Source organism: Eleutherodactylus coqui, chromosome 11, assembly GCF_035609145.1.
Source record: "Eleutherodactylus coqui strain aEleCoq1 chromosome 11, aEleCoq1.hap1, whole genome shotgun sequence".
Taxonomy (NCBI): domain Eukaryota; kingdom Metazoa; phylum Chordata; class Amphibia; order Anura; family Eleutherodactylidae; genus Eleutherodactylus; species Eleutherodactylus coqui.
Window position 1 is genome coordinate 139,545,793 of NC_089847.1, and position 17,656 is coordinate 139,563,448.

General features: G+C 45.3%; 1 protein-coding gene across 2 annotated transcripts in view; it reads right to left on the reverse strand.

Moving 5' to 3' along the window:
- The window catches only part of TUB (TUB bipartite transcription factor), a 176,629-nt gene that overhangs the window by 108,382 nt on the left and 50,591 nt on the right, over positions 1-17,656 (reverse strand). The gene's annotated exons all lie outside the window — the stretch shown is intronic.

Genomic DNA, 17,656 nt, shown 5'->3' on the forward strand with positions numbered 1-17,656 from the left:
TAGATAGGAGATAGATAGATATGAGAGATAGATAGATAGATAGATAGATAGATAGATAGATAGGAGATAGATAGATATGAGATAGATAGGAGATAGATAGGAGATAAACAGATAGATATGAGATAGATACATAGATAGATATGAGATAGATAGATAGATATGAGATAGATAGGAGATAGATAGATATGAGATAGATAGATAGATAGATATGAGATAGATAGATAGATATGAGATAGATAGGAGATAGATAGATATGAGATAGATAGATAGATAGATAGATAGATAGATATGAGATAGATAGCGGATAGATAGATATGAGATAGATAGATAGATAGATAGATAGATAGAGATAGATAGGAGATAGATAGGAGATAGATAGATATGAGATAGATAGATAGGAGATAGATAGATATGAGATAGATAGATAGATAGGAGATAGATAGATAGATATGAGATAGATATGAGATAGATAGATAGATAGATAGATAGATATTAGATAGATAGGAGATAGATAGATATATATGAGATAGATAGATAGATAGATAGATATGAGATAGATAGATATGAGATAGATAGATAGATAGATAGATAGATAGATAGATAGATGATAGATAGATAGATGGATATGAGATAGATAGATAGATAGAAAGATAGATATGAGATAGATAGGAGATAGATAGATAGATAGATAGATAGATAGGAGATAGATGGATAGATGGATAGGAGATAGATAGATAGATATGAGATAGATAGCAGATAGATAGATAGATAGATAGATATGAGATATATAGATAGATAGATAGATAGATAGATATGAGATAGATAGATATGAGATAGATAGATATAGATAGATAGATATGTGGAAGATAGATAGAAGATGGATAGATAGATAGATATGAGATAGATAGATATGAGATGGATAGATAGATAGTAGATAGATAGATAGATAGATAGATAGATAGATAGATATGAGATAGATAGATAGATAGATAGATAGATAGATAGATAGAAAGATAGATATGAGATAGAGATATCGGAAAATAGGAGTTTGCAAGAGAAGCTCTCCTAGACAGCATCGGAGCTCCTCCTTGTATAACAATTTACTGTCTAATTCACTAAATTGTTACTAAAATTCTTATGTCTTACTGACATGGCGAATGTTTTGCGGTCTGCCGTCAACTTCGGCGGTCTGAATCCAGCGCAATAAACGTAGAATCCATGACGACGACCGTTTCTGTGACAACGACTATCTGCTATCAATATTAATTCCTAATCTGATATTCGTAAATTCATCAAAATACAGAAGTCCCCCCCCCCCCCCCCCCGCCTTAGCGGCGCTGATATTTGTTCATCGACCGGTGTCACTCACGGGACAGCGCTCAGCACAGAGTCGGGATTCATTTCCTGCAGCGGCGGTTATCTGCTCCTCATCATCTCTGATTTATTTCTTCTCTTATGGTTCAGCTGTATAACGCATCTAAACCTGCGACTGTGGCTGCAGGCGAAATCTGTGATGTGGGGGGCGACCGACGGGCGGATATATTATACAACATCCTCACAATACAGGACACCATCGTCATCACCACAGAATACAGGCCACCATTATACACATAGAGGTGAGGAAGATTCTCCTCAGTATATACACATAGAGGGGAGGTAGATTCTCCTCAGTATATACACATAGAGGTCAGGTAGATTCTCCTCAGTATATACACACAGAGGTGAGGTAGATTCTCCTCAGTATATACACATAGAGGTCAGGTAGATTCTCCTCAGTATATACACATAGAGGTGAGGTAGATTCTCCTCAGTATATATACATAGAGGTGAGGAAGATTCTCCTCAGTATATACACACAGAGGTGAGGTAGATTCTCCTCAGTATATACACACGGAGGTGAGGTAGGTTCTCATCAGTATATACACATAGAGGTGAGGTAGATTCTCCTCAGTATATACACATAGAGGTCAGGTAGATTCTCCTCAGTATATACACATAGAGGTGAGGTAGATTCTCCTCAGTATATACACATAGAGGGGAGGTAGATTCTCCTCAGTATATACACATAGAGGTGAGGTAGATTCTCCTCAGTATATACACATAGAGGTGAGGTAGATTCTCCTCAGTATATACACATAGAGGTCAGGTAGATTCTTCTCAGTATATACACACAGAGGTGAGGTAGATTCTCCTCAGTATATACACATAGAGGGGAGGTAGATTCTCTTCAGTATATACACATAGAGGTGAGGTAGATTCTCCTCAGTATATACACATAGGGGTGAAGTAGATTCTCCTTAGTATATACACATAGAGGTGGGGTAGATTCTCCTCAGTATATACACATAGAGGTGAGGTAGATTCTCCTCAGTATATACACATAGAGGAGAGGTAGATTCTCCTCAGTATATACACATAGAGGTAAGGTAGATTCTTCTTAGTATATACACATAGAGGGGAGGTGGATTCTCCTCAGTATATACACAGTGGAGGAGAGGTAGATTCTCCTCAGTATATACACATAGAGGTGAGGTAGATTCTCCTCAGTATATACACATAGAGGTGAGGTAGATTCTCCTCAGTATATACACATAGAGGTCAGGTAGATTCTCCTCAGTATATACACACAGAGGTCAGGTAGATTCTTCTCAGTATATACACACAGAGGTGAGGTAGATTCTCCTCAATATATACACGTAGAGGTGAGGTAGATTCTCCTCAGTATATACACATAGAGGTCAGGTAGATTCTCCTCAGTATATACACATAGAGGTGAGGTAGATTCTCCTCAGTATATACACATAGAGGTGAGGTAGATTCTCCTCAGTATATACACATAGAGGTGAGGTAGATTCTCCTCAGTATATACACATAGAGGGAAGGTAGATTCTCTTCAGTATATACACATAGAGGTGAGGTAGATTCTCCTCAGTATATAAACATAGGGGTGAAGTAGATTCTCCTCAGTATATACACATAGAGGTGGGGTAGATTCTCCTCAGTATATACACCGAGGGCAGGTAGATTCTCCTTAGTATAAACACATAGAGATGAGGTAGATTCTCCATAGTATATACACACAGAGGTGAGGTAGATTCTCCTCAGTATATACACATAGAGGTGAGGTAGATTTTCCTCAGTATATACACAGAGGGGAGGGAGATTGTCCTCAGTATATACACATAGAGGTGAGGTAGATTCTCCTCAGTATATACATAAAGGAGAGGTAGATTCTCCTCAGTATATACACATAGAGATGAGGTAGATTCTCCGCAGTATATACACATAGAGATGAGGTAGATTCTCCTCAGTATATACACATAGAGGTGAGGTAGATTCTCCTCAGTATATACACATAGAGGTGAGGTAGATTTTCCTCAGTATATACACAGAGGGGAGGGAGATTCTCCTCAGTATATACACATAGAGGTGAGGTAGATTCTCCTCAGTATATACACATAGAGGTGAGGTAGAATCTCCTCAGTATATACACAGAGAGGTGAGGTAGATTATCCTCAGTATATACACATAAAGGAGAGGTAGATTCTCCTCAGTATATACACATAGAGGTGAGGTAGAATCTCCTCAGTATATACACAGAGAGGTGAGGTAGATTCTCCTCAGTATATACACATAGAGGTGAGGTAGATTCTCCTCAGTATATACACATAGAGATGAGGTAGATTCTCCACAGTATACACATAGAGGTGAGGTAGATTTTCCTCAGTATATACACAGAGGGCAGGGAGATTCTCCTCAGTATATACACATAGAGGTGAGGTAGATTCTCCTCAGTATATACACAGAGAGGACGTAGATTCTCCTCAGTACATACACAGAGGGAAGGTAGATTCTCCTCAGTATATACAAAGAGAGGTGAGGTAGATTCTCCTCAGTATATACATAAAGGAGAGGTAGATTTTCCTCAGTATATACACACAGAGGGGAGGTAGATTCTCCTCAGTATATAAACATAGGGGTGAAGTAGATTCTCCTCAGTATATACACAGAGGGCAGGGAGATTCTCCTCAGTATATACACATAGAGGTGAGGTAGATTCTCCTCAGTATATACACAGAGAGGACGTAGATTCTCCTCAGTACATACACAGAGGGAAGGTAGATTCTCCTCAGTATATACAAAGAGAGGTGAGGTAGATTCTCCTCAGTATATACATAAAGGAGAGGTAGATTTTCCTCAGTATATACACACAGAGGGGAGGTAGATTCTCCTCAGTATATACACCGAGGGGAGGTAGATTCTCCTCAGTATATACACATAGAGGTGAGGTAGATTCTCCTCAGTATATACACATAGAGGTGAGGTAGATTCTCCTCAGTATATACACATAGAGGTGAGGTAGATTCTCCTCAGTATATACACATAGAGGTGAGGTAGATTCTCCTCAGTACATACACAGAGAGGTGAGGTAGATTCTCCTCAGTATAAACACATAGAGATGAGGAAGATTCTCCTCAGTATATACACATAGAGGGGAGATAGATTCTCCTTAGTATATACACAGAGGGGGGGTAGATTCTCCTCAGTATATACACAGAGGGGAGGTAAATTTTTCTCAGTATATACACATATTTAACTGCAGCAGAAGGCAGTTTGTTTGCGAAGGGGCTGGAGAGCAGTACAATAACGAGTGTCTGCAGGCAGCAGTAAAGCATAGTGGAGAGTTGTACAATAATGAGTGTCTGCAGGAAGCAGTTAAGCATAGTGGAGAGCAGTACAATAATGAGTGTCTGCAGGCAGCAGTGAGGCATGGTGGAGAGCGGTACAATAATGAGTGTCTGCAGGAAGCAGTGAGGCATGGTGGAGAGCGGTACAATAATGAGTGTCTGCAGGAAGCAGTGAAGCATGGTGGAGAGCGGTACAATAATGAGTTTCTGCAGGAAGCAGTGAAGCATGGTGGAGAGCAGTACAATAATGAGTGCTGTAGGCAGCAGTGAAGCATGAGGGAGAGCATTACAAGAATGAGTGACTGCAGGCAACAGTGAAGCATGGTGGAAAGCGATACAATATTAAGTGTCTGCAGGCAGCAGTGAAGCATGGTGGAGAGCTGTACAATAATGAGTGTCTGCAAGCAGCAATGAAGCATGGTGGAGAGCGGTACAATAATGAATGTCTGCAGGCAGCAGTGAAGCATGGTGGAGAGCAGTACAATAATGTGTGTCTCCTGGCAGCAGTGAAGTATGGTGGAGAGTGGTACAATAAGGAGTGCCTGCAGGCAGCAGTGGAGCATGGTGGACAGCAGTACAATAATTAGTGTCTGCAGGCAGCAGTGAAGCATGGGGGAAGAGCAGTACAATAATGAGTGTCTGCAGGCAGCAGTGAAGCATGGTGGAGAACGGTACAATAATGAGTGTCTGCAGGCAGCACTGAAGCATGGGAGAGAGCGGTACAATAATGAATGTCTGCAGGCAGCGGTGAAGCACGGTGGAGAGAGGTACAATAATGAGTGCCTGCAGGCAGCAGTGAAGCATGGTGGAGAGTGGTACAATAAGGAGTGCCTGCAGGCAGCAGTGAAGCACGGTGGAGAGTGGTGCAATAATGAGTGTCTGTAGGCAGCAGTGAAGCATGGTGGAGAGCAGCACAATATTTAGTGTCTGCAGGAAGCAGTGAAGCATGGTGGAGAGTAGTACAATAAGGAGTGCTGAAGGCAGCAGTGAAGCAAGGTGTATAGACGTACAATAATGAGTGCCTGCAGGCAGCAGTGAAGCATGGTGGAGAGCAGTGAAATAATGAGTGTCTGCAGGAAACAGTGAAGCATGGTGGAGAGTGGTACAATAATGAGTGTCTGCAGGCAGCAGTGAAGCATGGTGGAGAGCAGTACAATAATGAGTGCTGCAGGCAGCAGTGAAGGATGAGGGAGAGCGTTACAATAATGAGTGACTGCAGGCAGCAGTAAAGCATGGTGGAGAGCAGTACAAAAATAAGTGTCTGCAGATAGCAGTGAAGCGTGGTGGAGAGCAGCACAATAATGTGTTTCTGCAGGTAGCAGTGGAGCATGGTGGAGAGCAGTACAATACTGAGTGTCTGCAGGGAGCAGTGAAGCATGGTGGAGAGCGGTACAATATTGTGTGTCTGCAGGCAGCAGTGAAGCATGGTGGAGAGCAGTGAAATAATGAGTGTCTGCAGGAAACAGTGAAGCATGGTGGAGAGTGGTACAATAATGAGTGTCTGCAGGCAGCAGTGAAGCATGGTGGAGAGCAGTACAATAATGAGTGCTGCAGGCAGCAGTGAAGGATGAGGGAGAGCGTTACAATAATGAGTGACTGCAGGCAGCAGTAAAGCATGGTGGAGAGCAGTACAAAAATAAGTGTCTGCAGATAGCAGTGAAGCGTGGTGGAGAGCAGCACAATAATGTGTTTCTGCAGGTAGCAGTGGAGCATGGTGGAGAGCAGTACAATACTGAGTGTCTGCAGGCAGCAGTGAAGCATGGTGGAGAGCGGTACAATAATGGGTGCTGTAGGAAGCAGTGAAGCACGGTGAAGAGTGGTACAATAATGAGTGTCTGCAGGCAGCAGTGAAGCATGGTGGAGAGCAGTACAATACTGAGTGTCTGCAGGCAGCAGTGAAGCATGGGGGAGAGCGGTACAATAATAGGTGCTGCAGGCAGCAGTGAAGGACAGTGAAGAGTGGTACAATAATGAGTGCTGCAGGCAGCAGTGAAGCATGGTGGAGAGAGGTACAATAATGAGTGTCTGCAGGCAGCAGTGAAGCATGAGGGAGAGAGGTACAATAATGAGTGTGTGCAGGCAGCAATAAAGCATGGTGGAGAGTGGTACAATAATGAGTGTCTGCAGGCAGCAGTGAAGCATGGTGGAGAGCAGTACAATAATGATTGTCTTCAGGCAGCAGTGAAGCATGGTGGAGAGCAGTACAACAATGAGTGTCTGCAGGCAGCAGTGAAGAATGGTGGAGAGTGGTACAATAATGAGTGTCTGCAGGCAGCAGTGTAGCGTGGGAGAGAGCGGTACAATAATGAGTGTCTGCAGGCAGCAGTGAAGCGTGGGAGAGAGCGGTACAATAATGAGTGTGTGCAGGCAGCAGTGAAGCATGGTGGAGAGCAGTACAATAATGAGTGTCTGCAGGCAGTACTGAAGCATAGTGGAGAGCAGTACAATAATGAGTGTCTGCAGGCAGTACTGAAGCCTGGTGGGGATCGGTACAATAATGAGTGTCTGCAGGCAGCAGTGAAGCATGGTGGAGAGTGGTACAATAATGAGTGTCTGCAGGCAGCAGTAAAGCATGGTGGAGAGCTGTACAATAATGAGTGTCTGCAGGCAGCAGTAAAGCATGGTGGAGAGTGGTACAATAATGAGTGTCTGCAGGCAGCAGTGAAGCATGGTGGAGAGTGGTACAATATTGAGTGCCTGCAGGCAGCAGTGAAGCATGGTGGAGAGCGGTACAATAATGAGTGTCTGCAGGCAGTACTGAAGCCTGGTGGAGATCGGTACAATAATGAGTGTCTGCAGGCAGCAGTGAAGCATGGTGGAAAGCGATACAATAATAAGTGTCTGCAGGCAGCAGTGAAGCATGGGGGGAGAGCTGTACAATAATGAGTGTCTGCAGGCAGCAGTGAAGCATGGTGGAGAGTGGTACAATATTGAGTGCCTGCAGGCAGCAGTGAAGCATGGTGGAGAGCAGTACAATAAGGAGTGTCTGCAGGCAGCAGTGAAGCATGGTGGAGAGCGATACAATATTGTGTGTCTGCAGGCAGCAGTGAAGCATGGTGGAGAGCAGTACAACAATGAGTGTCTGCAGGCAGCAATGAAGCATGGTGGAGAGCGGTACAATAATGAGTGTCTGCAGGCAGCAGTGAAGCATGGTGGAGAGCGATACAATATTGTGTGTCTGCAGGCAGCAGTGAAGCATGGTGGAGAGCAGTACAATAATGAGTGTCTGCAGGCAGCAGTGAAGCATGGTGGAGAGCGGTACAATAATGAGTGTCTGCAGGCAGCAGTGAAGCATGGTGGAGTGCAGTACAATAATGAGTGTCTGCAGGCAGCAGTAAAGCGTGGGAGAGAGCGGTACAATAATGAGTGTCTGCAGGCAGCAGTGAAGCATGGTGGAGAGCGGTACAATAATGAGTGTCCGCAGGCAGCAGTGAAGCATGGTGGAGAGCGGTACAATAATAAGTGTCTGCAGGTAGCAGTGAAGCATGGTGGAGAGCAGTACAATACTGAGTGTCTGCAGGCAGCAGTGAAGCATGGTGGAGAGCAGTACAATAATGAGTGTCTGCAAGCAGCAGTGAAGCATGGTGGCGAGCAGTACAATAATGAGTGTCTGCAGGCAGCAGTGAAGCATGGTGGAGAGCAGTACAATAATGAGTGTCTGCATGGAGCAGTGAAGCATGGTGGAGAGCAGTACAATAATGAGTGTCTGCAGGCAGCAGTGAAGCATGGTGGAGAGCGGTACAATAATGAGTGTCTGCAGGCAGCAGTGAAGCATGGTGGAGAGCGGTACAATAATGAGTGTCTGCAGGCAGCAGTGAAGCATGGTGGAGTGCGGTACAATTATGAGTGTCTGCAGGGAGCAGTGAAGCAATGTGGAGAGTGGTACAATAATGAGTGTCCGCAGGCAGCAGTGAAGCATGGTGGAGAGCAGTACAATAATGAGTGTCTGCAGGCAGCAGTGAAGCATGGTGGAGAGCGGTACAATAATGAGTGTCTGCAGGCAGCAGTGAAGCTTGGTGGAAAGCAGTATAATAATGAGTGTCTTCAGGCAGCAGTGAAGCGTGGGAGAGAGCAGTTCAATAATGAGTGTCTGCAGGCAGCAGTGAAGCGCGGTGGAGAGCGGTACAATAATGAGTGTCCGCAGGCAGCAGTGAAGCATGGTGGAGTGCGGTACAATTATGAGTGTCTGCAGGGAGCAGTAAAGCAATGTGGAGAGTGGTACAATAATGAGTGTCCGCAGGCAGCAGTGAAGCATGGTGGAGAGCAGTACAATAATGAGTGTCTGCAGGCAGCAGTGAAGCATGGTGGAGAGCGGTATAATAATGAGTGTCTGCAGGCAGCAGTGAAGCTTGGTGGAGAGCAGTATAATAATGAGTGTCTTCAGGCAGCAGTGAAGCGTGAGAGAGAGCAGTACAATAATGAGTGTCCGCAGGCAGCAGTGAAGCATGGTGGAGAGCAGTACAATAATGAGTGTCTGCAGGCAGCAGTGAAGCATGGTGGAGAGCAGTACAATAATGAGTGTCTGCAAGCAGCAGTGAAGCATGGTGGAGAGCGGTACAATAATGAGTGTCTGCAGGCAGCAGTGAAGCATGGTGGCGAGCAGTACAATATTGAGTGTCTGCAGGCAGCAGTAAAGCATGGTAGAGAGCAGTACAATAATGAGTGTCTGCACGGAGCAGTGAAGCATGGTGGAGAGCGGTACAATAATGAGTGTCTGCAGGCAGCAGTGAAGCATGGTGGAAAGCGGTACAATAATGTGTGTCTGCAGGCAGCAGTGAAGCATGGTGGAGTGCGGTACAATTATGAGTGTCTGCAGGGAGCAGTGAAGCAATGTGTAGAGTGGTACAATAATGAGTGTCCGCAGGCAGCAGTGAAGCATGGTGGAGAGCAGTACAATAATGAGTGTCTGCAGGCAGCAGTGAAGCATGGTGGAGAGCGGTACAATAATGAGTGTTTGCAGGCAGCAGTGAAGCATGGTGGAGAGCAGTATAATAATGAGTGTCTTCAGGCAGCAGTGAAGCGTGGGAGAGAGCAGTACAATAATGAGTGTCTGCAGGCAGCAGTGAAGCACGGTGGAGAGCAGTACAATAATGAGTGTCCGCAGGCAGCAGTGAAGCATGGTGGAGAGCAGTACAATAATGAGTGTCTGCAGGCAGCAGTGCATCATGGGGGAGAGCAGTACAATACTGAGTGTCTGCAGGCAGCAGTGAAGCATGGTGGAGAGCGGTACAATAATGAGTGTCTGCAGGCAGCAGTGAAGCATGGTGGCGAGCAGTACAATATTGAGTGTCTGCAGGCAGCAGTAAAGCATGGTGGCGAGCAGTACAATATTGAGTGTCTGCAGGCAGCAGTGAAGCATGGTGGAGAGCAGTACAATAATGAGTGTCTGCAGGCAGCAGTGAAGCATGGTGTTGAGCGGTACAATAATGAGTGTCTGCAGGCAGCAGTGAAGCATGGTGTTGAGCGGTACAATAATGAGTGTCTGCAGGCAGCAGTGAAGCATGGTGTTGAGCGGTACAATAATGAGTGTCTGCAGGCAGCAGTGAAGCACGGTGGAGGATTCTTACAAATTTAGGGCTGCATTTCAGAAAATGGAGTTGAGGATTTGGGCAAGATTAATGGTGTCTGCAGTGCTGAGGAGTACAGACAGATACTTACCATCAAGCAAAACTATCAGGGAAGCGTCTGATTGGCTCCAAATGTATTCTGCAGCAGAGTAATAACCCCCAACATCCAGCCAGTGTCATTAACCCCTTAAGGCCCAGGCTGTTTTGTACCTTAAAGATCAGACACTGTTTAGGGATTTTACCCATGTGGTGGTTTTCTTTTAAAGTCACCATGACTTCATAAAATTTTCAGTGCGAAAAAGACATAAACACCCGTATCAAATTAACTCGGCTGAAGTCAGGGATATCAGCTAGTGTATATATATATACTGCACAATCCCACTTCTCCTGTCCTATGTGTATATATATATTGCACAGTACCACTTCTCCTGTCCTGCATGTGTATATATATACTGCACTGTACCACTTCTCCTGTCCTGTATGTGTATATATATATACTGCACAGTCCCACTTCTCCTGTCCTGTATGTGTATATATATATATGTTGCACAGTCCCACTTCTCCTGCCGTATATGTATATATATATATATATATATACTGCACAGTCCCACTTCTCCTGTCCTGTATGTATATATATATATATATATATATATATATATATACTGCACAGCACCAATTCTCCTGTCCTGTATGTGTATATATATATATTGCACAGTCCCACTTCTCCTGTCCTATATGTATATATATATATATATATATATATATACTGCACAGCACCAATTCTCCTGTCCTGTATGTGTATATATATATATATATATATTGCACAGTCCCACTTCTCCTGCCCTATATGTATATATATATATATATATATATACTGCACAGCACCAATTCTCCTGTCCTGTATGTGTATATATATATTGCACAGTACTACTTCTCCTGTCCTATATGTATATATATATATACTGCACAGCACCAATTCTCCTGTCCTGTATGTATATATATATATATATATATATATATATATATATACTGCACAGTCCCACTTCTCCTGTCCTATATGTATATATATATATATATATATATACTGCACAGTACCGATTCTCCTGTCCTGTATGTGTATATATATATATATATATTGCACAGTACTACTTCTCCTGTCCTATATGTATATATATATATATATATATATATACTGCACAGCACCAATTCTCCTGTCCTGTATGTGTATATATATATATACTGCACAGCACCAATTCTCCTGTCCTGTATGTGTATATATATATATTGCACAGTACTACTTCTCCTGTCCTGTATGTATATATATATATATATATACATCCTGTGCAGTCCTCTCTTGCTCGTTCGTATACTTCCTCCTCCGCCCTCCTCCATCATTCACACTCGGGGTCTTTTCCTGAGGCTCTCCGGCTGCTCTTAGTGATGAGATGGGATCTTGAGAGCTGTAAGTGAACGGTTGGGCAGACGTTTGGCGGATCTGACAATTCCCGCGTCTGTCTGCTAATGACCATGTGGGCTGAGAACAGATCTGTCCGCGCCAAACTAATTTCCTAGGAAACAAAATGACAGAATATCTGCTGCCCACCGTGCTCGCTGCGCTCCAGGAACGGAGCCATTATACGGATAATAATCGAACAGCACTAATATAACAGCCCCTCGGCGCGGTCCTGGTTGTGGCTCCTCCTACTGTGACATCATAAAAACTTGTGGAAAACAGACGTTTTCTGTATAAAATAACATATAGGATATAATAACACACAAATCTAATCACCAGCATCCGTCCAAGTACAGTAATGTGGCAGCAACATGAGGCACATGGAGGACTGCCAATCCACATCTTACAGGTGCAGGAATAGAATGCCGGACTGCAGTAACAACTGACACTCTACACAAACAGGATAGCAGGATGATAAGATTTAATATAACAGCACTGAATTATAAACCACTGAAGAGCTGAGGAAGGTCGGAGTCACTCCAGAAAGCTCTTATTATACTGAGAGAAGGCGACTCCCCCAACTGCTCCACAATTATATAGGGGGGACAACCTGGGTGACAATCAATGTGATAACTTATACATCGTTGTCCGGAGGAACTACAAGGGTTAGACAGAAAGACCTTTTACTGAGGTCAACAGAAGATGCATGAATCTCTGTACAGCGAGCTCCTCCCAGTGGTGGCTGCATATATCTGTATACAGTGAGCTCCCCCTACTGGTGGCTGTATATATCTGTCTGTAGTGAGCTCCTCCCAGTGGTGGCTGCATATATCTGTATACAGTGAGCTCCCCCTACTGGTGGCTGTATATATCTGTGTGTAGTGAGCTCCTCCCAGTGGTGGCTGCATATATCTGTATACAGTGAGCTCCCCCTACTGGTGGCTGTATATATCTGTATGTAGGGAGCTCCCCATAGTGGTGACTGCATATATCTGTATACAGTGAGCTCCCCCTACTGGTGGCTGTATATATCTGTATACAGGGAGCTCCCCATAGTGGTGGCTGCATATATCTGCATGTAGTGAGCTCCCCCTAGTGGTAGCTGTACATACCTGTATATAATGAGCTCCCCCTAGTGGTGGCTGTACATATTTGCATACAGGGAGCTTACCCCTGTGGTGGCTGTATATACCAATATACGGAGTGCTCCCTCTAGTGATGGCTGTATATATTTGTATACAGGAAGCTCCCCTTAGTGGTGGCTGTATATATCTGTATGTAGTGAGCTACCCCTAGTGGTGGCTGCATATATCTGCATACAGTGAGCTCCGTCTAGTGGTAGCTGTATATATCTGTATATAGTGAGCTCCCCCTAGTGGTGGCTGAACATATTTGCATACAGGGAGCATCCCCCTGTGTTGGCTGTATGTACCAGTATACAGAGTGCTCCCTCTACTGGTGACTGTATATATCTGTATACAGTGAGCTTCCCTTAGTCGTGGCTATATATGTCTGTATATAGTGAGCTTCCCCCTGTGGTGGCTTTATACACCAGTATACAGAGTGCACCCTCTAGGGGTGGCTGTATATATCTGTATGTAGCGAGCTTCCCCTAGTGGTGGCTGTATATATCTGTATGTAGCGAGCTTCCCCTAGTGGTGGCTCTATATATCTGTATGTAGTGAGCTCCGCCTAGTGGTGGCTGTACATATTTGCATACAGGGAGCTTTCCCCTGTGCTGGCTGTATATACCAGTATATGAAGTAATCCCTCTAGTGGTGGCTGTATATGTCTGTACGCAGGGAGCTCAACCTTGTGGTAGTAATATATATGTGTACATATGGAGCTTCTGCTAGTGGTGACTGTATATGTCAGTATACAGAGTGCTCCTCCTAGTATTGGCTGCATACATCTGTATATAGGGAGCTCCCCCTAGTGGTGGCTATATTTACTGGTATACTGTGAGCACCTTCTAGTGGTAGCTGTATATATCTATATACAGGGAGCTCCCCTGGCTATATGCATCTATATGCAGTGAGCTCCCCCTAGTGGTGAGTGTATATATCTGCATACAGTGAGCTTTCCCTAGTGGTGGCTGTATATATCTGTATGTAGTGAGCTCCCCCTAGTAGTCGCTGTATATATCTGTATGTAGTGAGCTTCCCCTAGTGGTGGCTGTATATATCTGTATGTAGTGAGCTCCTCCTAGTGGTGGCTGTATATATATGCATGCAGTGAGCTTTCCCTAGTGGTGGCTGTATATATCTGTATGTAGTGAGCTTTCCTTAGTGGGGGCTGTATATATTTGTATGTAGTGAGCTCCCCCTAGTGGTGGCTGTATATATCTGTATATAGTGAGCTCCCGTAGTGGTGGTTGTATATATCTGTATGTAGTGAGCTCCCCCTAGTGGTGGCTGTATATATCTGTATATATTGAGCTCCCCTGGTGGTGGCTGTATATATCTGTATGTACTGAGCTTTTCCTAGTGGCGGCTGTATATATCTGTATATAGTGAGCTCCCCCTAGTGGGGGCTATATATATTTCTTTATAGTGAGCTCTCGTTGTGGCGGCTGTATATATCTGTATGTAGTGAGCTTCCCCTAGTGGTGGCTGTACATATCTGTATGTAGTGAGCTCCCCCTAATGGTGGCTGTATATATCTGTATATATTGAGCTCCCCTGGTGGTGGCTGTATATATCTGTATGTACTGAGCTTTTCCTAGTGGCGGCTGTATATATCTGTATATAGTGAGCTCCCCCTAGTGAAGGCTATATATATTTCTTTATAGTGAGCTCTCGTTGTGGCGGCTGTATATATCTGTATGTAGTGAGCTTCCCCTAGTGGTGGCTGTATATATCTGTATATAGAGAGCTCCCCCTAGTGGTGGCTGTATATATCTGTATATAGTGAGCTCCTCTAGTGGTGGCTCTATATATCTGTCTGTAGTGAGCTCCTCTAGTGGTGGCTGTATATATCTCTATATAGGGAGCTCCCCCTGGTGGTGGCTGTATATATCTGTATGTAAGAAGCTCCACCTAGTGGTGGCTGTATATATCTGTATATAGGGAGCTCTCCCTAGTGTTGGCTGTATATATCTGTATACAATCAGCTCCCCTAGTGGTGGCTGTATATATCTGTATACAGTGAGCTCCCTCCAGTGGTGTCTGTATATATATGTATGTAGTGAGCTCCCCCTGGTGGTGGCTGTATATATCTGTATGTAGTGAGCTCCCCCTAGTGGTGGCTGTATATATCTGTATGTAGTGAGCTCCACCTAGTGGTGGCTGTATATATCTGTATGTAGTGAGCTACACCTATTGGTGGCTGTATATATCTGTATGTAGTGAGCTCCACCTAGTGGTGGCAGAGCCGACTGCGATATGAATAAGATGTTCGGAGCTGCGAGGTGTGACCTCTAACTGAATCACACAAATATGCTGCATTCTGCTCATCAGGAGTAATGTCAGCCTGACACAGTAAATACGGTCACTGGATCACAATGTCTGCAATGACGAGCCCAAATTATAGAATGTTACATTGTATCCCGCCATATGATATAATGTTGTGTATCATTATACATAGTTCATTAGAAGGAGATGAGTGATAACCTGTAAACCACAAATCAGCATCACATGTGACGCCAGAATCCATCCTCCTCCATCGTCTAATGGTACCTTTACACGGAGTAACCGAGGGATCTCCAGGCAAACTTGTTAGCAAGTCGTTGAAGTAAGAATGACAGAGACTTTACACCGGACAACTTATAATCAACTAGCGACTATATTCTTGGTAAGCTGAAACTAACCGACTAGTGACTGAGCGCTCATCCGCTGTCGGAGGCCATGTTTCCACTGACCGACTGAGCGCTCATCTGCTGTCGGAGGCCATGTTTACACCGAACGACTGAGCGCTCATCTGCTGTCGGAGGCCATGTTTACACTGAACGACTGAGCGCTCATCTGCTGTCGGAGGCCATGTTTACACTAACCGACTGAGCACTCATCCGCTGTCAGAGGCCATGTTTACACTGAACGACTGAGCGCTCATCCGCTGTCGGAGGCCATGTTTACACTGAACGACTGAGCGCTCATCCGCTGTCGGAGGCCATGTTTACACTGAACGACTGAGCGCTCATCCGTTGTCGGAGGCCATGTTTACACCGAACAACTGAGCGCTCATCTGCTTTCGGAGGCCATGTTTACAATAAACGACTGAGCGCTCATCCGCTGTCGGAGGCCATGTTTACACCGAACGACTGAGCGCTCATCTGCTTTCGGAGGCCATGTTTACAATAAACGACTGAGCGCTCATCCGCTGTCGGAGGCCATGTTTACACTGACCGACTGAGTGCTCATCTGCTGTCGGAGGCCATGTTTACACCGAACGACTGAGCGCTCATCCGCTGTCGGAGGCCATGTTTACACCGAACGACTGAGCGCTCATCCGCTGTCGGAGGCCATGTTTACAATAAACGACTGAGCGCTCATCTGCTGTCGGAGGCCATGTTTACAAAAAACGACTGAGTGCTCATCTGCTGTCGGAGGCCATGTTTACAATAAACGACTGAGCGCTCATCTGCTTTCAGAGGCCATGTGTACAATAAACGACTGAGCGCTCATCCGCTGTCGGAGGCCATGTTTCCACTGACCGACTGAGCCCTTATCCGCTGTCGGAGGCCATGTTTACACTGAACGACTGAGCGCTCATCCGCTGTTGGAGGCCATGTTTACAAAAAACGACTGAGTGCTCATCTGCTGTCGGAGGCCATGTTTACAATAAACGACTGAGCGCTCATCTGCTTTCAGAGGCCATGTTTACAATAAACGACTGAGCGCTCATCCGCTGTCGGAGGCCATGTTTACACTGAACGACTGAGCGCTCATCTGTTGTCAGAGACCAAGTTTACACTGAACGACTGAGCGCTCATCCGCTGTCAGAGGCCATGTTTACACTGAACGACTGAGCGCTCATCTGTTGTCGGAGGCCATGTGTACACTGACCTACTGAGCGCTCATCAACTGTCGGAGACCAAGTTTACACTGAACGACTGAGCGCTCATCCGCTGTCAGAGGCCATGTTTACACTGAACGACTGAGCGCTCATCTGTTGTCGGAGGCCATGTTTACACTGACCTACTGAGCGCTCATCAACTGTCGGAGACCAAGTTTACACTGACCGACTGATCGCTCATCCGCTGTCGGAGGCCATGTTTACACTGAACGACTGAGCGCTCATCTGCTGTCGGAGGCCATATTTACACTGAACGACTGAGCGCTCATCTGCTGTCGGAGCCCATGTTTACACTGAACGACTGAGCGCTCACCCGCTGTCGGAGGCCATGTTTCCACTGATTGACTGAGCGCTCATACGCTGTCGGAGGTCATGTTTACAATAAACGACTGAGCGCTCATCCGCTCTCGGAGGCCATGTTTACACTGAAGGACTGAGCGCTCATCCGCTGTCAAAGGCCATGTTTACACTGAACGACTGAGCGCTCATACGCTTTCGGAGGCGAAGTTTACACTGACCGACTGAGTGCTCATCTGCTGTCGGAGGCCATGTTTACACTGAACGACTGAGCGCTCATCCGTTGTCGGAGCCCATGTTTACACTGAACGACTGAGCGCTCATCCGCTGTCGGAGGCCATGTTTACACTGAACGACTGAGCGCTCATCTGCTGTCGGAGGCCATGTTTACACTGAACGACTGAGCGCTCATCCGCTGTCGGAGGTCATGTTTACAATAAACGACTGAGCGCTCATCCGCTGTCGGAGGCCATGTTTACACTGAAGGACTGAGCGCTCATCCGCTGTCAGAGGCCATGTTTACACTGAACGACTGAGCGCTCATACGCTTTCGGAGGCCAAGTTTACACTGACCGACTGAGCGCTCATCTGCTGTCAGAGGCCATGTTTACACTGAAAGACTGAGCGCTCATCCGCTG